The 22,777-nt window shown below is 39.8% G+C and overlaps 1 protein-coding gene and 1 long non-coding RNA gene across 2 annotated transcripts in view; both read right to left on the bottom strand.

Annotated features, from left to right (window-relative positions):
• LOC136862844 (ADP-ribosylhydrolase ARH3) overlaps positions 1-22,777 on the bottom strand; it is a 177,499-nt gene that overhangs the window by 89,031 nt on the left and 65,691 nt on the right. The window lies entirely within an intron of this gene.
• LOC136862845 (uncharacterized) lies at positions 10,176-11,404 on the bottom strand. The gene is made up of 3 exons (XR_010859074.2): positions 10,965-11,404; positions 10,776-10,876; positions 10,176-10,627 (listed from the first exon to the last, which is right to left on the bottom strand). It is a non-coding gene; the product is annotated as an uncharacterized lncRNA (long non-coding RNA).

A 22,777-nucleotide genomic window follows, 5' to 3' on the forward strand; every position in this document is an offset into this window, starting at 1 on the left:
GATTTGACGCCTGTAGGCGACCTGCAAGTCGTGATGAGGATGAAACTGTGATGAAGACAACACATACACCCAGCCCCCTTGCCAGCGAAATTAACCAATGATGGTTAAAATTACCAACCCTGCAGGGAATCAAACCTAGGACCCCTGTGACCAAAGGCCAGCACGCTAAACATTTAGCCATGCAGCTGGACATTACATAGATTAATTTTATAGGACAATGTCCTAATTGCTTTCTTTAAAATGTAGAGTCAATTTTTTAAATAATTTGTAAATAGTGTACAGTAAATAATGATTATTGCATGAAGACATAAGAGTTTGTCATTTTATTTTCAGCCAGGTGGGCTAGTGTAACTTTTATTTTATTCCTCTGCTTATTTTTCTATTTATTATATTTTTTGTTTGCTTATTATGGAGTTGTATTGTACATCTCGGGGGTAACGTAAATGTAATGGGAAGTACGAGGCGTGTTTTTTAAGTAAGGTCCGTTTGAAAATAAGTACACAACAAAAGGTTATTTCAAAAAGGTAAATTTATTTTCAGAAAGTACGTACTTCACTCTATTTTTCAACATATTTGCCAAGTTTGTTCAAACACTTGTCATACATCGTAACCAATTTTAAAATACTCTCTTCATAGAAACTTGCCGCCTGCTTTGATAACCAAGAGTTCACTGCCGTTTTCACGTCATCCTCATCATTGTAATGGCTGCCACTGAGGTGATGTTTGACGTGGAGGAACAGATGGTAATCGCTCGGCGCAAGATCAGGACTGTAGGGTGGGTGGCCTAAAACTTCCCAGCCAAAACTGTCCAATAAATCGCGGGTCTGACCTGCAGTGTGAAGTCTTACATTGTCATGGAGAAGGACAATTCACTTTGTCAGCATGCTGCGTCTTTTGTTTTGAATCGCTATGCGTAGCTTTCTCAGGGTTTGGCAGTATGCTTCTGAATTGATAGTGGTTCCTCGTTGCATGAAGTCGACCAACAAAACACCATGCCTATCCCAAAACACCGACGCCATGATTTTGCGCTGGGACAGAGTCTGTTTGGCCTTCACCTTTACAGGCGAGTGTGTGTGTCTCTCCATTCCATGCTCTGTTGCTTCGATTCGGGCGAGATATGCGAAACCCATGTTTCGTCTCCAGTTACGATCTGACTCAAGAAGCCGTCACCTTCTTCATCATAACGAGTCAAGAACTTCATCGCACACTCAAATCTTTGGTTTTTGTGGTCCTCTGTTAGGAGTTTCGGGACGCAACGGGAGCACAGTTTCCTAAACTTCAGGTGTTCAGAAACAATGTTGTAAAGCATTGATCTTGACACGTCAGGAAATTCGTTTGAGAGACCTGTTATTGTGAAATGCCTGTTCTCACGAATCTTCGCTTCAACTGAAGCCACCAAATCGTCCGTAATCAAAGAAGGGCAACTGGAGCGGTCCTAATCATGGACGTTGTCACGGCCATCTTTGAATTGTTGTACCCACTTACGCACTTTGCTTTCACTCATAACAGTATCACCGTACACTTCACAAAACTGTCGATGAATTTCTGCAGCAGACAGGTTCCTTGCTGACAAAATCCATATCACTGACCGAACCTCACACGCGGCGGGCGAGTTGATATTCTTAAACATTTTGAAAGCACAGAACAGAACCGTACAGGTTAGCTACAGAGCTGAAACTGAGCACAGTTGTTCCCGAGGCATGCCGGTACACGACGCACGCGCTCGTTGAGATATGCGCGCGAACTACTAGTGTCTACAACAAAACAGACCTTACTTAAAAAACATGCTTCGTAATTGAAGTAAGATTTTACTAGTAATTTTTAATAACTTTTTTGATGGTGAACATGAAGTCAGATTTTCCCATGCATGTGTATGAGGATGTCTGTGACAGATCCAAAGGATCGCATGTCCAACGCCAGATTTGGGCAGTCAAGAGATAAGCTGCTAGTGGGAGTGCATGTTTTTTTCGTGGTACTTTTGATCCACAAACTGATAGTGTCATCGCCCAAATTCCCATATGCAAATATGATTTATTTGTATTATCAGCATGATTAGGTTGTCAGACTTTAGAAAGAACTAACCATTTGAAATAAGTAGGATTGCAATTTCACAGTAAAGGATTAATCAGAGATTATTTGGATTTCAGACCTCTATTGTAAATTTATTAATATTATTTGGAAGTATAAGGTAGGTTAGTAACGTTTATGATTTTGTCAGAGTAAATTACGGATAACTTTTAGTTATCAAAGATAAACTAATGTGGATTAATTGATATAATTATATAACATCAAACAAACGCAAGTACGATCTTTATGAGATGATTCAACAACATTTGTGAGAGTCTTGGGCGATGTTAGGCGTCATCTACACAATGTCAATTTAACAAAATGAGGATGTGGAATTATTTTATTGTGCAACAAAGGGGAAGATTGTTCTTAAATAAAGGCCATCATAATGGAGGTGTTATCTGTGTTTGAGTTGCCTTGGGTAGAATTTTGTTTTGCAGCATATTTGTGTGAGCCAGGAGCAATTGAGGCCAGTGTGTCATGTACTGATTTGGGTATTGGAATCCCAGTTCAATTTAGCTGCGTTAGGATTATTCCGTCAATGTCTGGCAAGAGTAATTATTTTGTCTACCAAAGAGAGTTTTGTGTTTAAAGCAGCTGTTATCTACGTTCTTAGATGCTGTTACCTTTGATAATCAATTAATGCGAGGTTCATGATTTTAGTCGTCCAAATTCAGTGAGGAATAATGTGAGGGGTATTTTGCGTCAGGAAAACAACGTTGAGTTAATGGTTAAATTAATGTCCACAGTGTGATTTTGTTTCAGAGAATCCATGCTGAAATAAGTTGAGTAACATGCATTTTATTACAGGGATTGCATTTTTATTCCATTTCCTTCCACGGAAATTTTAGATTTGATCAGAATGAAAGGTGCATGTTTATTTGTATGTAAAAATATGACAACATGTGGGTGTTCTATAATTTTGTTTGTGTGATGTTTGTAGAGATATGATTTTGTTGTATGTAGTTCCAATCCACCATTCATTCATACTTGTTTGTTTACCCCAGCGGGAGTTCTGTATATATGTACTCACCATAATTATTGTAGGACTTTCTCCAAAGGAGATTAGGTAATATGTAAGGTTAGCGTTTCCACTGCGATATCGTATGCAGGAATAAAGTAATAATATGTAAACAAATCAGCCAGGAGTATGAGTGATTATGCCAACCCAATTAAATTAATGTTTAAATGTGTGTGTTAGCGTGTGATTGCTGGTTTGTCTTTATTTTATTTCTAGATTAATTTTATTCAGAAACTTTGGAAGTCTAATTACAAACAGGTCAAATGTTGTGGTTTGATTCTATTTAATATCTTGTTTTTATTAATTTAATAAATCATTTCTTCAATCCTACATCGTGGTCTGCCTATCATCATTTGTAGCTGTAGTTTCCTTGTCTTGTCCATACTATTACTTATATGTTCCTGATCACTTAAAAATCCAAGGTGTCCTTTAAATTAGAAATAAATTTATCTACTGCGGACTGAGCATGCCTGGGATCAGGTGGAGTGGCTTGGGGCAATCACCGATGTGGTACTTAAAAGGGGACAGTAGATAGGTGCAATTACTGCTTTTGTCCAATGAGAAGGTACCTTACTAAAACTCCATGCTAATCTTATTACTCTATGAACTCATTTCACCCCTGCTTTCCCATTATATTTCAATATCTCAGATCTAATTTCATCTATTCCACCTGCCTTATGAAGATGGAGTCCATTTACCATACTTACCACTTCCTCAAGCGTAATTTCACCATCATCATTGTCTTCCTCCCCATGAGCTCAGTTGCTGGTGACATGACCAGGTAGATTTTTGAAATATTCCTTCCACCTGTCCAGTGATTCCCTGGGGTCTGTTGTGAGTTCACCTGATTTTTGCAAGGCATTATTCTACTACTTGCTTTACGTCGCACCGACACAGACATGTCTTATGGCGACGATGGGATGGGAATGGCCTAGGATTGGGAAGGAAGCGGCCGTGGCCTTAATTAAGGTACAGCCCCAGCATTTGCCTGGTGTGAAAATAGGAAACCACGGAAAACCATCTTCAGGGCTGCCGACAGTGGGGTTCGAACCCACTATCTCCCGATTACTGGATACTGGCCGCACTTAAGCGACGACAGCTATCGAGCTCGGTAAGGCATTATTCATTTCCTTTTTTCACTCTCTTTCTAAAATTCTTTATTACTGTCCAGAAAGGTTTCCATGCTGCTTGACTTAAACCTTTCCAGATTATTACCAAGATCTTCCCAAGATGACTTCATAGATTTAACAACTCTATTCCTCTACTTATTTCAACTAGGTATAATTCCATCTCCTTCAGTCCTTGTTTGGAGCTATTTCTGATACGCCTCCTTTTTATGTTTACAAGGTGCTCACACTTCATCATTCCACAAAGATGTTTGCTTTTCCCCCATCTTTACACACAGTTGTTCCTAGGCATTACCTTGCTGTTTCTACCATAGCATCCCTGTATCCACGCATTCTCTTTCTATATCCTGAACCCGCTTACTGATCATTTTTTAGAACTTTCCACCAATCATATACATGTATTTCTGTCTAATTTCGTTGTCCTGCAGATTTTCTACCTTTATTCATCAGCAGACAGTCGTCTCTATCCTAAGTCTAGAGATACTTAGTTCACTACAGATCATATATTGGTCTGTGTCATCAAAAAAATCTCCAGAAAACCCTCACATTCCAAACAGATTTCCTGAATTCAAAGTCTGTTAAGATATAGTCTATTATGAATCTGGTGCCCCTACACTTTCATGTGCAGCAGTGAATAGCCTTATTATGATGTATTCATAACTGCTAATCCCATACTAGCACGGAAGTACAGCAAATGCTTCTCATTCATAACAATAATAAAAATAATAATAATGTCATTGGCTTTACATCCTACTAACTACTTTCTCGGTTTGCAGAGATGCCATGTTCCACAATTTTGTCCCTCAGGAGCTCTTTTATGTGCCAGTAAATCTACCGACACGAGGCTGATGTATTTGAGCACCTTCAAATAACACTGAACTGAGCCAGGATCAAACCTGCCAAGTTGGGGTCTGAAGGCCAGCGCCTCAACCATCTGAGTCACTCAGCCCGGCTTCCCATTCCTATTAGCTTCCATATTTTCCCCACATTTACCAATCAACCTTTCGTATTTTTCAGTTCTATATCTAACTCTTGCACTGAAATGAAATGGCGTATAGCTTTTAGTGCCGGGAGTGTCCGAGGACATGTTCGGCTCGCCAGGTGTAGGTCTTTTGATTTTACTCCCGTAGGCGACCTGCACGTCGTGATGAGGATGAAATGATGATGAAGATGACACACACACCCAGCCCCCGTGCCAGCGAAATGAACCAATGATGGTTCCTGCCAGGAATCGAACCCGGGATCCCTGTGACCAAAGGCCAGCGTGCTAACCATTTAGCCATGGAGCCGGACACTCTTGCACTGAAATCGCCCATTAGCACTATCCTAGCCTTGCTGTTGACCCTGACTATGATGTCACTCAATGCTTCATAAAACTTGTAAAAAAAAATACTAGTCAACTTCATCCTCTGCACCCTCACAGGGTGAATATGCTGAGACAATTCTTGTCCTAATTCCTCCAACTGCTAAATCAACCCACATAATTTGCTCATTTACATGCCTAACAGAAACTGTGTTGCTTGCAATAGTATTCCTGATGAACAGTCCTAACTCACACTCTGCCCTTCCCTGATAAATATTAAATGCAAGGAATATCATGGTTTTTGTTCAGTTCTTGTATTTACTGTTGAACCTACATTTACTCTCAGGATAGAATGTCAAATTCTCACAATAAAATCATCTGAGTCTGTGAAAATCCATACATATTAGCGAAGGTATAAAATACAAAATCTCTGTTATTGTGCAGGCAGATGTTGTTGCAAACTACTTTATAGGACCATATACAATACCCAATTGCCTGGACGGTATTGTATACAGGATATTTCTTGAAGAAAGCCTCTCTTCTAAACTACGGTACTACTAGATGTGCGTCTTGCAGTATGACAGTGAACAGTGCATGAGTTTTAAGTATATTGCATAAAATGGTGTACAAGTGCAACTAAATTTTTAACACAGTGCTTCTACAAGGTATTCCCAGTGGTCCTTCCAGTGAAATATTGAACTCTCAAGAGCAACATAGTGGAAAAAGATTTCAATTTAATTGGTCATGAAACAGCCTGTCTGAAATTGAGTAATTTGACTATTCCTCAACCAACAGTGCTGACACAACAGCAAGCTTGTCTGAGGCAACGCTTCTTGTGGGGGGGTCTTCTATGATGGGCTTTGGTTAAAATGGATGTGTTGTTCAAGTGGGCTCTGGCTCCACTAGAGGTTAGGGCATTTCCAGGGATAAGAGTTTCATAATGTGGATTTTATGTTATAATTTAAAATTTTGTGAAGTTCACGTGTTTATTCTAGGTCACATTTCTCGACCTTTTGTTTTTCTTTTTAACATTTGGTAATATTTCATCGAGCAAGATACAGACAATAGTAGCCTGATACATTCTGGTGTTGCTTAAGAAACAAAGAGGGATGGAAGCTTTTCTAATTTCATAACTATGTAATCTCCCCTTCAGTTTTTCAGCTAACCATTCTTATTTTTTTAAGGTATAACAGACATTGAGTATGAATGCACATTTCTGTTCTGTTTATGTTTAACAAATGTGAGTTACAATAAATGTTGACTACCTTATGCAACACATTAATCTACAAGTTTACATCCCCTTGGCCTCAGCCTTATTTTCTTCCACATCCTTGATTTTTCTTATATTTCTGCTTTATAGGTATATAATGATTTTGTTATGTCAGTGCCTACCTTGCCAGCCCCATGGTGTAGAGGTAGCACACCTACCTCTTACCCGGAGACCTCTGGTTCGATTCCCGGCAAGGTCAGAGATTTTTACCTGGACCTGAGGGTTAGTTCGAGGTCCACTCAGCCTACGTGATTAGAACTGAGGGGCTATCGGCAGCCCCGGTCTAGAAAGCCAAGAATAACGACCGAGAGGAGTCGTCGTGCTGACCACGCACCACCTCGCAACCTGAAGGCCTTCGGGCTGAGCAGCAGTTGCTTGGTAGGCCAAGGTCCTTCAGGGCTGTAGTGCCATGGGGTTAGGTTAGTGCCAACTTTGGGTGGTACAAACATGGTTTAAGGCGGATAGGGCCCAGCTCACTATTCTCTACTGAAGCATCGGTATTTCACTACTACTGTACATTCCAGAACAAGTAGATAGGTCAGAGAGGGCCAGTTGCCTGGCCACACTGATCTCTGGAATTCAATTCCATTGATTCTTTTTTCTTTGGAGTCATATAGGTATATAATAGGTATATAATGATTTTGTTATGTCAGTGCCTACCTTGCCAGCCCCATGGTGTAGAGGTAGCACACCTACCTCTTACCCGGAGACCTCTGGTTCGCCACTGTAGCTGATGACATTCACACAATGCCATATATTTCTGGAGAGTTTGCCAATCACTACTCCACAACCCTTTGTACAGAGGTAAGAAGAAGGCATTCCAAATATATGCTGTGATTAAGCAAGTGATTTGTAGGGAAGTACAACGCTCCACATGGATGAGCAGATCCTAGGAAAAGGGATGAAGAACTGTGCAACCTTTTTTTTATGTCATTCCTTTAGGTTGCTACTACCATCCAATTATTTTGCATAGACATTTTCACAACACACTATGATTATAATTACAAAGAAGTCCACCAGACACTTATAATTCCTGAAGATGTGCAACCCATCTAACACTGTTAGTTCTTATGCTTGATATTGCTCTCCTCACTACCTTCAAGTCAGCAACTTCAAATGAACTTATCAAGCACAGGAAAAATCACTATACTGTCCCTTAAGAAACAATACTAACCTTACAAGAGGTGAACAAAACTGTTTATCAGTGCTATCTTTCGGATCAGGATTATTGCCACATTTTATGCTTCAAATATTTTATTTAAAGGTGCTGAGATGTCAATGAGGTTTACTTCCACTTTTTTTTTTTTTTTTTTTTTTTTTTTGCTAGGGGCTTTACGTCGCACCGACACAGATAGGTCTTATGGCGACGATGGGATAGGAAAGGCCTAGGAGTTGGAAGGAAGCGGCCGTGGCCTTAATTAAGGTACAGCCCCAGCATTTGCCTGGTGTGAAAATGGGAAACCACGGAAAACCATACTTCCACTTTTTACTCTGCACAGAAGGTCAGTTACATGGTTTAGGAATGCATTACCTTAAACCAAATGTAACAGATAAGCTGTAGTGTTAATAAGTAACATAAAACATTTTACCATCAGAAATTGGCATTAGAGTTTGTTTTCGTCAGATGTGTAAGTAATACCTCAACTTCTATTCAAGATAATACCGGTATATTTCAGTGCAGCCTTAACCTACAAATACAAGTGAATGAACAATATCATGACAAAGTAGAAGAGCCCGAAATTACACTATAAACATACATGCCGAAGTTGGCTCAAAACAACTAACAGGTCAAGTACAAAATAAGGGGTTCAACACCACAACAATCTATAGGTATGGAATGTTGTTGTAGAAGAAATGACAATCCTTATTAGGAAGAACACTTTTCAGTTGCTGAAGATGTTTCCACTTCAAATTTTTGACCTTGAGTCCCTCCTTGTAAAGTTTTGGGAAGTCTACTACAGCAGCTTTGTTTGTGTGCTTCAGCATTTCCTTGAAGTTGTCATTAACCCTTAACTTGTAGTAAATCATGCCCTCCAGACTTGTCACTGAAGGATCATTTGTTTGTTCTTCTTCCAGGACGAATTGAACTGTACACCCAGGATGCTTTCCAGCATAGTTTGTGAAGAAGGTGTGGTCTAGGAGCATCACTTGGCAAGGGCTGGGATTCTTTCTAGCTTCCTTGAAGGTCAGTGCATACTTGCTACAAAGTATGACCTCACAGTTCTTTATCTTACACACTATTGCACTGTTCACTAAGTATCATTCCATTTGAGTGTGCCCCTTCTCAAGGAACTTCTCAGTTATTACAACAACTGGCTCCATTGCAAGTCTCAGCAAAGCACTGGCCATAACGACATTCCGATTCTGATAAGTACAGCCATCAGAATAAAGAATCACTGGCATTGGGGACTGACGTATCTTCTAAGTTACTGCGTCAATGGCACACAAAGCAGAATGAGATGCCACTAGTTCAGCCCGACTCTCATCAAACCAATAACGTATTGCTTTATGGCTGAAAATATAGGACACAGTAAAATTGTGTACAGAAGTTTGGTTTCATATTATAGTGCACTGGCTTGGAGAAACTGTGCCACTTTCAATGCCTGTAAATCCATCGTAAAGACACTGCACAATCCTTGCCGAGCATGTTCCTTGTCATTTTCTTTTCCTTCACAAGCTCTTTCCTTCCCCCAAAATTGGTTCTTCGTATTCAATTCTGTCCTGTGGGCACAACAAACATCACACTGGTCTAAACAAACCAGGATTCATCTCTTAAAAAATGGCATCAAACGTGTGGCAACTAAGAACATCCTTATTGTTTGATGAACATTTCTCAGAATACAGTTCGTGTAACAGAATGTATTATGGGCTCAAGATAAAGAGTTTGGAAGACTTCTGCTGGCAGCAATGAGGTGGCAGTTTCAGCAGGCTCTAAGGAAATTGTTTAAGAAATTCCTTTCCAACATTTTTATTCTTCTTTGCTTCAGGACGCCGCTTGTTGCTGGCTGGAGTCATTCTGCAACTTGAGTTTTGTTCCTTCGAGTACCGCACAGTCCACCACTTTATCCCAGATATATTCAGAAACAACTTTTTTCACGCTTGCTCCTTTCCAGAATTCACTTTTAAGGAATATATTAGGGTACCTTTTCATTGTGATTCTGCACTGGATGCTCCCTTACATGGTACGAAATTCACTAGACTCATAATGTAGATTCTTCTTTGCTCCCATGACACTCCTTCCCAAAATTCCTTGAATAAAGATTCCCTGTAATTTTCTGAGATGGTGTCACAATTCCTTTGACACTTATCACACATTCTTGAAGTACATGCTGGACCTAATTTTCTTACCTCTCTTTCAGTATCCTGAATTACTATACCTTCTTTGGATCTTCTGTCACCGAGATAAGCCTTGCCTAAAAAAAAATTAAATTAATTTTTGGAAATTTAAAAAACAAAATGTGCATTTGGTACTGAAAGCTAATAACTGGAAGTAATAAAATGTAATCAAACTTTCATAAAGCCTTTACAGCATCAAACCAACTATGAATACCTAAAGCAGTCATTTCAGCCCGTTGTAATATAATCTTAGCCATAAAAATGGCAGTCTCATTTTTTCATAGAATTAATTTTAAGTAAAGAATTAAGTGTATAAAAGAGTTTCACAACATAACAAAGAAAACTGATCATCCATCTTACTTTGATTTTCATTTGTGACCTGTTGCTCAGAATCTGGCTCCTCAAAATATCATCAGAAAAAACTGGGATGGGTCCTTCCTCTAATCCCATAAAATGGTTTAACTAACTGTCGAAACTTTAATTTCCCAGTTTCCATTCCATACCTAAAAGAGTAAGGAACTGGTAATAACTTTCCGAGACAGTACAATTAAATAGTAAATATATTTAGGTAATTATGCCATTATTATTTTAGTACAACAGACAAAAGGCTGTCAAAAATAATAATTTTATACAGCCTGTTAAATTACTCACTTCCTTCAGCTAGAACTGGAGTAGATCTTCCCACTTCCAGTTGCACCAACATCTGTATTAGATGATAAAGCTACATCCTCAAATTCTTCACTCATCTTGCCCTGAAATAAGATGCAAGAACTCAAAATAACATAATTATACTAGCTATAGATAAGGTGCATAGAAAGGAATTGTGATAAACTAACTTACCTATGGACTGGTTGCTTGTTTTAGAATCAAGATCTGATTTGTGACTACTTCACAGCTAACCCTGTCCCATGGTCTGGTACCTTGACATGGTGGGGAGACTTGCGTGTCTGCATGATCCCAAGAGCGATGTTGGCAGGAGCTTTAGCTCTTGACAGGATCACCGAAGCTGGTAAGGTCAAGAGTGAGAGATCAGACTAAATGACAGATCACATCTATATTAGGTCCCTTGCCAGGGTTATGGTGAAGCCCTCAATGACTGTTGTGGTAGAGAAAGAGATCTTCAAAATGGTGTAGTTGGCAGAAGAGGCACTCCACTCTCTGGTGGGAAATAGGGAGGGAAACCGCTGTCTTGCAGAGAACAGGGATCCTCACAGACTAACGGAAAAATTCGGAACAGAAAATTAGCCTGCTTGGAGGCTTAGGTGGCAGCCCCGCCACCAAGCTCGGGCCTGTGGGATAATAATTTGCATGCCTTAAATTCAATGATTACAGAAATATTTATGAAGCATAGCTAGACTCATTCTAAGTTGACAACCTCTGGCATGAAACATAAAACACAAATAGGATGTTTGAATGTGAGAACAATGAGAGAGAGTGGTAGACTTCATCAAGCAGTAGCCACAATGCAAACTTATGGATTGGATATTCCGGGAATTTTACAATTTGCTTTAAGTCACACAAACACAGATAGGTCTATAATACCAATATAGTTGGTCCATTATTGGATATTATAAATTTTCCAGCTAACACATTCCTGGTTGCCAGTGTTTCTTCCCAGTGTGCTAAACTGAGCTCTTCAGTTGGTAAATAGCACATCTGCCAAGACGCATGGCTAGTGCATACCGTGGAGGCCACTGTGTGGGCTACTTGTAGCTACCGGCAGTGCCAATGCACTATGAGAGACTTTGTCTCATTTTCAAAAATTGTTGCCTGCCTGGCCATCAGATAGTAGAGATGTTAATTCCCATAGGAAACCTGAAATATTTGTTCTGAATGAGTAAATTTATAATACCAATATAGTAGGTCCATTATTGGACATTATAAATTTTCCACCTAACTCATTCCTGGTTGCCAGCGTTTCGCCCCACATCTTTATGATCTGATGGCCAGGCAGGCATCAATTTTTGAAATGTCTCTCGTAGTGCATTAGCACTGCCGGTATCTCCAAGTAGCCTACGCAGTGGCCTCCACGGTATGCACTAGCCATGCGTCTTGGTAGGTGTGCTATTTATCAACTGATGAGCCCAACTTAGCAAACTGGGGCAAAAGGCTGACAACCAGGAATGAGTTTCAGGTTCCCTATGGGAATCAACATCTTTATCATCTGAGGGCCAAGCAGACATCAATTTTTGAAAATGAGACAAAGTCTCTCATAGTGCATTGGCACTGCCAGTGGCTCCAAGCAGCCTACGCAGTGGCCTCCACGGTATGCACTAGCCATGTGTCTTGGTAGGTGTGCTATTTACCAACTGATGAGCACAACTTAGCAAACTGGGGCAAAAGGCTGACAACCAGGAATTAGCTGGAAAATTTATAATGTCCAATAACGGACCAATTATATTGGTATTATAAATGTACTCATTCTGAACAAATATTTCAGGTTCTCTATGGGAATCAACAGTTTTTATCATCTGATGGCCAGAAAGGCATCAATTTTTTTAAATGAGACAAAGTCTCTCATAGTGCATTGACACTGCCAGTAGCTCCAAGTAGCCTATGCAGTGGTCTCCATAGTATGCACTAGCCATGTGTCTTGGTAGGTGTGCTATTTACCAATTGATGAGCCCATCTTAGCACACTGGGGCAAAATGCTGGCAACCAGGAATGAGTTAGCTGGAAAATTTATAATGCCACTATATTGGTATTATAAATGTACTCATTCAGAGCAAATATTTCAGGTTTCCTATGGGAATCAGCATCTTTATCAACAGACAGGTCTTACGGCGACGACTGAATAGGAAAGGGAAGGAAGTGGCCGTGGCCTTAATTAAGGTACACCCCCAGCATTTGCCTGGTGTGAAAATGGGACCACGGAAAACCATCTTCAGGGCTGCCTACAGTGGGGTTCGAACCCACTCTCTCCCAGATGCAAGCTCACACCTGCGCGCCCCTAACCGCACGGCCAACTCACTCTGTATTCTGGGAATTAGTGAGGCCAAATGGAATAGTTTTGAAGAGATAAGAAATAAGGATGGGTTTACTTTCTTATACATGGGAAGATCGGAATCGGATCAACATAGAAATGGTGTAGGAATTTTGATGAGTCAATTGGCTAACTGCAAGGCCAACTCGCTGCGGAAAAGATGGAATTTTATTCCAGACTGCACCAAGTAGGCCTACTCTTACAAAATAAAAAGGATATCTGTCTTTTGATGGGAGACCGAAACGTTAAAGATGGATAATTGAATGAAGGATTGGAGCACATTATGGGAAAATATGGCCTTGGAGAAATAAATGAAAATGATCAGATATTTGTAGACTTTTGTGCAGAAAATGATCTAATCACAGGTGGAACTGCTTTCCCCCGCAGAGATATTCATAAGATAACAAGGGTATCTCCTGACCATGTGACAGAGAATCAAATTGACCGTATGTGTATTTCCCCCAGTTGGAGAAAGTCACTCCTAGATGTTAGGTGTTGATATTGGTAGTGAACACATTTGCTAATTGCACTTTTTAAACTCTGTATAATGGCAGAGGTCAAGAAGTTTTTAAAACTGGAAAAGAATTTGATATAAGAAAACTGGAGAATAAAGAGGTAAAGAATACATTTATACTGGAGCTAAGAAACAAGTTTGAAATACTACAAACTGATGGGGACATTGAAGAAACTGGAAATGAACAAAATGAGGTAGAAGACAAACAGAAGAAGGCCAAAAGTGTGTTACTAGAAGTAAGTGAAAATGTTCTAGGATACAGAGAGAGGAATCAAAAGGGATGGATGTCAATGGAAACACGGGCATTGTTGGATGCGCTTGAGAACGGTTGGCTGTTGAGAGAGCTCTTGCATTATTGTAGTGATAAAGTAGTGAAAACCTATTGAAATAGCTTGATTTTGTGTATATCTGATTCATTTAGTGCTGTTTATATAGTGGTGTTTAGTGCTTGTTGGTAGAAATTGGGAGTAGTAATAATTATTTAAATTTTGTAGCAAGTAATTCAGTTGGTCTTCAGTAAATTACGTTTTCTAGGTTAAGTAGGCTAGCTAGGTGCACCTTGTTTCGAATTTAGGTTTAGGTAATACTTTAGGTAACAATATTAACTTTTAAAATATTTGTAAATACCGGTATCTGTAGGTTCGTTGGTTGTACTTACAAAGGCAGATTATCATAAGGAATAGTACCGTAACTTCTGCAGCAACTCCTCCGGTATTTCGTATAGATATACGTTCAAACTATCGCGAAGGTAATAATTAACTACATTAAAAAAAACACGATACGCCTGTAAACTTCCATTTAAAAAGAAGTTAAAGAGATTACACGGTAATAGTTAACAGTCGTATTGTTACTGATTATTGTCGCTCCTCATATTCAAATATTGCATTGTTGGCTACAATCGTGAACAAAGGGTGTAGTGTAGTCAAGTAAATATAAATAAAAATCAGCTGACCTTGTATTCCATTCATTTGTACTTCTGAGTAGGTAGTTAGTATCCGTAATTTATATTTCGCTCCCTCGATCTTTCAGTATTTTGTGAGCGGTTAGCTAATAATAATAAAGTTCATATATCCCAGTAATTGCAGTTCAAGTCCCTGGAGAAATAGTAGTAGTAGTTTTGACAGAAATATTTGAGAAATTATTGTAGACAACCTCGTATTTTTCAGTAGGCCTAATTAAGGACACTTTTTGTTTTCTCCGTCCCGTGGAGTAGGGAAAATAATAGTAATCCACCAGCTGTAATAATCACATAACCACATTTCAGTAGAATTGTAGTGAAGATAAGGTATAATATATTAGATAGTATCTTGCCAGTTATATTCGTGTTTTTCTTCGTGTACGGCAATCCTTTTGATACTTAAGCATTTAACCAAACGCAGTATAGTGTAGTGTAGATACATTGTAGTATAGATACAGTACGGTACATTTAGATAGTGCCGTATCTTGCCTGCTATATTCGTGTGTTATCTTTCGTGTGTATCTATTAGACCCTAATACTAATAATAATTTGTCTAAGCATTTAGCTTCGTTGGTAATCTTAGAGTACAGTAGTTCTTGCAAATTTCATTTCTGTTGTGCTTAGTAGTGACATACGGTGCGGTACCGGTATCGTAATTAGGATACGTCTGAAAGTAGTTTAAAAATTACTGTAGTGTACTGTACAGTAGTATATGAGTAATATCCTATTAGAATTTAGTGTGCTTATTTTATTATTGTAAAATATTTGTGTAGTACTGGTGTAGTAGAGGTATCCGTAGAAACTCTTACTAAAATATTGTTGAAATTAGGATAGGCTTAATTGCAGTTTGGAATTGTGTAGTTCTTGTGTATTACTTTCGATATTCAGTAATTAACAGCAGTTTTCATCCTGTTAGGGGTTGTAGGATAATAAAAAAAATAGAGCACGACTAAGTAGTATTGTAGTGTAGTCGTATATTAATTACCTTATTGTTGTGTACTATCCCAGACAATATATCCCTCCATTCATTTATTTTTTTGCAAATAAGTTACTTTATTTTTTTAATTTATAATTTTCCCCCCGTAAAGAATGGCTAAGGAGCGCGAGTGTAGTTTCTGTGGGTGTGGTGAGGCATTGAGGGGTATGAGGGAGGAGTTGGAAAGTTTGAGGGAGATAATTAGGATTCTCACAGAAGACAGGAAGGAAGATAGGACTCCCTCAAACAATGTACAGGTTACAGTAGGTGTACAAGAGGGAGGGGAAGGAAAGGGAGGAGTTGTAGAAGACAGGTGGTCTAATGTTCTAAGGGGAAGGAGATTGCAGGCCAAGGGCTCTATTCAGGATCAGAATTCAGGACAGGTGTCTGTGCGAAATCGGTACGAGTCACTCCAGGTAGAACAACAGGGGGAAGATGAAGGACAGGGAACTGTTGCTGAGATGCATGGAAGTAGGAGGAAGAGAAAAGGTAGGAAAGGGAAATGTAGAGTAGAGGATAGGAAAAGACAGGTGGAACAGGGTCATGGGAAGGAGAAAAGGGAGGAGGAAGTAGCTTCTGCAGCTATCAGGAAAGATAGGGCTGACCAGAAGGGGAGGGGATCAAATGAGGTGGGTAGGGTTGAGGCTCTGGTCATGGGGGATTCCATCGTTAGACACGTGGGGAAAGTGTGTGAAGGAAAGGGAGCCAGGGTAGAATGTTATCCAGGAATTAGGTTGAGGCAGATGTTGAGGAAAGTAGAAGAGAGGGAGGAGGGGAAGGAGAAGGTGGTAGTGTTTCACGTTGGTACCAACAACGTAAGGCAAGCTGATATAAGTACCAACATAGTTGGAGATGTGTGGGATCTGGTAAATGCAGCACGGGTGAAGTTTAAGAAAGCGGAGATTGTTATTAGTGGAATACTGTGTAGGAGGGATACTGACTGGAGGGTGATTGGGGATTTAAATGAGACTATGGAGTGGGTATGTGGGAAACTGGGAGTGAAATTTCTAGATCCTAATGAGTGGGTAGGAGATAGGGATCTGCGCTCGGATGGCCTTCATTTAAATCGCAGTGGTACATATAAGTTAGGAAATTTGTTTGGAAGGGTAATAGGGAGGTACATTCAGGGAAACGGGATGGCCTAGTGAGCGGTGATAAGGGAACAGGGAACTGGAAATAAAGTAGGGATGACATAAAGTTGTTAGTGTTGAACTGTAGAAGTATTGTAAAGAAAGGAATAGAATTAAGTAATTTAATAGATATATATTTACCAGATATTGTAATAGGAGTTGAATCATGGCTGAGAAATGATATAATGGATGCAGAAATTTTCTCACGGCACTGGAGTGTGTATCGTAGAGATAGGATAGGAAAGGTGGGAGGGGGAGTTTTCATTCTGGTGAAAGAAGAATTTGTAAGCTACGAAAAAGTTAAAGATGAGACACATGAAATTCTAGGTGTAAGGCTCATTTCTAAAGATAATAGGCAACTTGATATATTTGGAGTGTACAGATCGGGAAAGGGTAGCACTGATGCGGATTCGGAATTATTTGATAGGATAGTCAGCTATGTGGGAAACGACATGGAAAGAAATGTGATTGTAGCGGGAGATCTGAATTTGCCAGATGTCAATTGGGAAGGAAATGCGAACGACAGGAAGCATGACCAACAAATGGCAAATAAGTTAATATGGGAAGGACAGCTGATTCAGAAAGTGATGGAACCAACCAGAGGGAAAAATATCCTGGATGTGGTGCTGATAAAACCAGATGAGCTCTATAGGGAAACTGAAGTAATAGATGGTATTAGTGATCATGAAGCTGTTTTTGTGGTAGTTAAAAATAAATGCGATAGAAAGGAAGGTCTTAAAAGTAGGACTGTTAGGCAGTACCATATGGCTGATAAAGCAGGTATGAGGCAGTTTCTAAAAAGTAACTATGATCGGTGGAAAACGGTAAATAAAAATGTAAACAGACTCTGGGATGGGTTTAAGGAAACTGTTGAGGAATGCGAAAACAGGTTTGTACCTTTAAGGGTGGTAAGGAATGGTAAAGACCCACCTTATTATAATAGAGAAATAAAGAGACTAAGAAGGAGGTGCAGACTGGAAAGAAATAGAGTTAGAAATGGCTGTGGAAGTAAGGAGAAATTGAAGGAACTTACTAGAAAATTGAATCTAGCAAAGAAGGCAGCTAAGGATAACATGATGGCAAGCATAATTGGCAGTCATACAAATTTTAGTGAAAAATGGAAGGGTATGTATAGGTATTTTAAGGCAGAAACAGGTTCCAAGAAGGACATTCCAGGAATAATTAATGAACAAGGGGAGTGTGTATGTGAGGATCTTCAAAAGGCAGAAGTATTCAGTCAGCAGTATGTAAAGATTGTTGCTTACAAGGATAATGTTGAGATAGAGGAAGAGACTAAGGCCAAAGAAGTAATAAAATTTACATATGATAACAATGACATTTACAATAAGATACAAAAGTTGAAAACTAGAAAAGCGGCCGGAATTGATCAGATTTCTGGGGATATACTAAAGACAATGGGTTGGAATGTAGTACCATATCTGAAGTACTTATTTGATTATTGTTTGGTCGAAGGAGCTATACCAGCTATAGTAGCCCCTGTGTATAAAGGAAAGGGTGATAGACATAAAGCTGAAAATTACAGGCCAGTAAGTTTGACATGCATTGTATGTAAGCTTTGGGAAGGCATTCTTTCTGATTATATTAAACATGTTTGTGAAATTAATAACTGGTTCATTAGAAGGCAATTCGATTTTAGGAAAGGTTATTCCACTGAAGCTCAACTTGTAGGATTCCAGCAAGATATAGCAGATATCTTGGATTCTGGAGGTCAAATGGACTGTATCGCGATTGACATGTCTAAAGCATTTGATAGGGTGGATCATGGGAGACTACTGGCAAAAATGAGTGCAATTGGACTAGACAAAAGAGTGACTGAATGGGTTGCTATATTTCTAGAAAATAGATCTCAGAGAGTTAGAGTAGGTGAAGCTTTGTCTGACCCTGTAATAGTTGAGAGGGGGGTTCCTCAGGGCAGTGTTATCGGACCTTTATGTTTTCTTACATATATAAATGATATGAGTAAAGGAGTGGAATCGGAGGTAAGGCTTTTTGCGGATGATGTTATTCTCTGTAGAGTGATAAATAAGTTACAAGATTGTGAGCAACTGCAACGTGACCTCGAAAATGTTGTGAGATGGACAGCAGGCAATGGTATGTTGATAAACGGGGCTAAAAGTCAGGTTGTGAGTTTCACAAATAGGAAAAGTCCTCTCAGTTTTAATTACTGCGTTGATGGGGTGAAAGTTAGTTTTGGGGATCATTGTAAGTATCTAGGTGTTAATATAAGGAATGATCTTCACTGGGGTAATCACATAAATGGGATTGTAAATAAAGGGTACCGATCTCTACACATGGTTATGAGGGTGTTTAGGGGTTGTAGTAAGGATGTAAAGGAGAGTGCATATAAGTCTCTGGTAAGACCCCAACTAGAGTATGGTTCCAGTGTATGGGACCCTCACCAGGATTACCTGATTCAAGAACTGGAAAAAATCCAAAGAAAAGCAGCTCGATTTGTTCTGGGTGATTTCCGACAAAAGAGTAGCGTTACAAAAATGTTGCAATGTTTGGGTTGGGAAGAATTGAGAGAAAGAAGAAGAGCTGCTCGACTAAGTGGTATGTAATACCAATATAAATGGTCCGTGATTGGACATTATAAATTTTCCAGCTAACTCATTCTTGGTTACCAGCGTTTCGCCCTCGTGTGCTAGGGTGGGCTCATCAGTTGGTACCTAGCACACCTACCAATACGCTGGCTAGTGCATACCGTGGAGGCCACTGCCTAGGCTACATGCAGCCACCGGCAGTGCCAATGCACTAAGAGACTTCGTCTCATTACCAAAAATTGATGCCTGCTTGGCTATCAGATGATATATGTATATGTTGATTCCCATAGGGAATCTGAAACATTTGTCCTGAATGAGTAAATTTATAATACCAATATAAATGGTCCGTGATTGGACATTATAAATTTTCCAGCTAACTCATTCTTGGTTACCAGCGTTTCGCCCTCGTGTGCTAGGGTGGGCTCATCAGTTGGTACCTAGCACACCTACCAATACGCCTAGGCAGTGGCCTCCACGGTATGCACTAGCCAGCGTATTGGTAGGTGTGCTAGGTACCAACTGATGAGCCCACCCTAGCACACGAGGGCGAAACGCTGGTAACCAAGAATGAGTTAGCTGGAAAATTTATAATGTCCAATCACGGACCATTTATATTGGTATTATAAATTTACTCATTCAGGACAAATGTTTCAGATTCCCTATGGGAATCAACATATACATATATCATCTGATAGCCAAGCAGGCATCAATTTTTGGTAATGAGACGAAGTCTCTTAGTGCATTGGCACTGCCGGTGGCTGCATGTAGCCTAGGCAGTGGCCTCCACGGTATGCACTAGCCAGCGTATTGGTAGGTGTGCTAGGTACCAACTGATGAGCCCACCCTAGCACACGAGGGCGAAACGCTGGTAACCAAGAATGAGTTAGCTGGAAAATTTATAATGTCCAATCACGGACCATTTATATTGGTATTATAAATTTACTCATTCAGGACAAATGTTTCAGATTCCCTATGGGAATCAACATATACATATATCATAAGTGGTATGTTCCGAGCTGTCAGCGGAGAGATGGCGTGGAATGACATTAGTAGACGAATAGGTTTGAATGGCGTTTATAAAAGTAGGAAAGATCACGATATGAAGACAAAGTTGGAATTCAAGAGGACAAACTGGGGCAAATATTCATTTATAGGAAGGGGAGTTAGGGATTAGAATAACTTACCAAGGGAGATGTTCAATAAATTTCCAATTTCTTTGAAATCATTTCGGAAAAGGCTAGGAAAGCAACAGATAGGGAATCTGCCACCTGGGCGACTGCCCTAAATGCAGATCAGTATTGATTGATTGAGAATCAAAGCTAGGAAGAGCAAGAAGGAGGAACTGAATAATGCTAAAACAAGAAGCAAGAAAGCCTTCTTACAATTAGAGTATAAGGACCTTGATAAAGAGGTAAGGCATAATGTCTGAAGTGACAAGCATAACTGGATAGAACAACATGCAAGCATAGCAAAAGAAGCAGCAAGTAAGGGTGACATGAAATAGCTTTATCAGACAGCACATTTGCTATTAAGACTGTGAGTGAAGAAGAATGTACCTGTGAATGATAAGAGTGGCAGGTTATTAACAAGTAAAGAAGATCAAATGAAGAAATGGAAAGAACACTTCCAAGAAATTCTGAATAGAGGCAGGTGTAATGGTGAAAATGAAATAGATATTGAGCATGGCTTTGAACAACCTGGCAAGGATCTGATAATTTCTGATCTTCCCCCTACCGTTCAGGAAATTAATGTGGCACTGAAACAAAAAAAGTATGAAAAGGAAGCATGCATGAATAGATCAAATTCCACCAGAAATCCTGAAGGTGGACATAAGAGTTGGTGGCAGAAGTTTTGTATTGGGTTTTCAAGGAAGTGTGGGAAAAGAAAAAGATGCCAGAACATTGGAAGAGGACTTATAATCAAAATTCCAAAGAATTTTACAAATTACAATAACTGATGAAAGAGGGAGGGAAGAAATCACACTGTTGTCTGTTCTAAGCAAGATAGTTGAAATGAAATGGCGTATGGCTTTTAGTGCCGGGAGTGTCCGAGGACATGTTCGGCTCGCCAGGTGCAGGTCTTTCGATTTGACTCCCGTAGGCGACCTGCGCGTCACGATGAGGATGAAATGATGATGAAGACGACACATACACCCAGCCCCCGTGCCAGCGAAATTAACCAACGATGATTAAATTTCCTGACCCTCCCAGGAATCGAACCCGGGACCCCTGTGACCAAAGGCCAGCACGCTAACCATTTAGCCATGGAGACGGACAGCAAGATAGTTACCAGGATTATACTAAACCACAAACCAACTAAAGGATAAAGTGGAAGCAAAGACTAAGAGAGAACAAACAGGATTTCATTCTAACAGATCCTGTATAGACTAGATTTGTACTAAGAATAATTCTAGAGCAATATATTGAGTGGAATACTAGTATGTATATACTATATTTGTAAAATTTGGAAAGGCCTTTGATTCAGTAACATGAGAAAGTATGTGGATGGTACTACAGCAATATGGTATACCAAAGATGATGGTAAGTATAATCCAAGAATCATGCAATCTATATACCATACAAGCCAAGTTATTCATGAAGGAGAAGTACTGTTACTTCTCCTTCAACACAGAAAATGGAGAAAGACAAGTTTGCACCCTGCCACCTCTTATCTTTCTTGTGGTCATACCGAGCAATTGGCTGTGTAGCATGGGTCACATAGTTATTGGCTTGCATTCGGGAGACAGTGGATTCAATCCCTACTGTCGGCAGCCCAGAAGATGTTTTCCGTGGTTTCCCATTTTCACACCAGGCAAATGCTGGGGCTGTACATTAAGGCATCGGTCACTTCCTCCCCACTCCTAGCCCTTTCCTATCCCAACATAACCATATATTTGTGCCTGTGTGACATAAAGCAAAATTGTAAAATAATAATAATAATAATAATAATAATAATAATAATAATAATAATAATAATAATAATAATAATAATTTAAAAAGTCTTCTGGTCATAGATGCTGTAATGAAGAGATCCACTGCAAGAAAAAAAAAAAGAGAGAGAGATACAGAGGGGCCTCACAAACAGATTAGAAGATCTAGACTTTGCTGATGATGTGTGCTTATTCGCAGAGGCAGAATTGTACAAATATGCCACAATAAAGGGGCTGTCTGGCCGAGGCGGTAAAGGCGTACTCGGTTCGCGTGGAAGGATGTAGGTTTGAATCCCTGTCAGGAAGTCGTAAAATTTAAGAAATGAGATTTCCACTTCCGGAGGTGCATATGGCCCTGAGGTTCACTCAGCCTACACCAAAAATGAGTACCAGGTTAATTCCTGGGGGCAGAGGCGACCAGGCATACAGCTAACCACTCTACCCCACCAAGTGCCGAGGTTATGAATAGTGGAGGCTTTTACCTTCCACCACTCCCAGGGCCTTCATGGCCTGTACGGATATGACTTTGCTTCGCTTCGCTTTGCTTTGCTTTGCCACAACTAAATTATAAGATCTAGTGAAAGAAGCATAAAATTTTG

The sequence above is a fragment of the Anabrus simplex genome, chromosome 2, assembly GCF_040414725.1.
Source record: "Anabrus simplex isolate iqAnaSimp1 chromosome 2, ASM4041472v1, whole genome shotgun sequence".
NCBI lineage: Eukaryota > Metazoa > Arthropoda > Insecta > Orthoptera > Tettigoniidae > Anabrus > Anabrus simplex.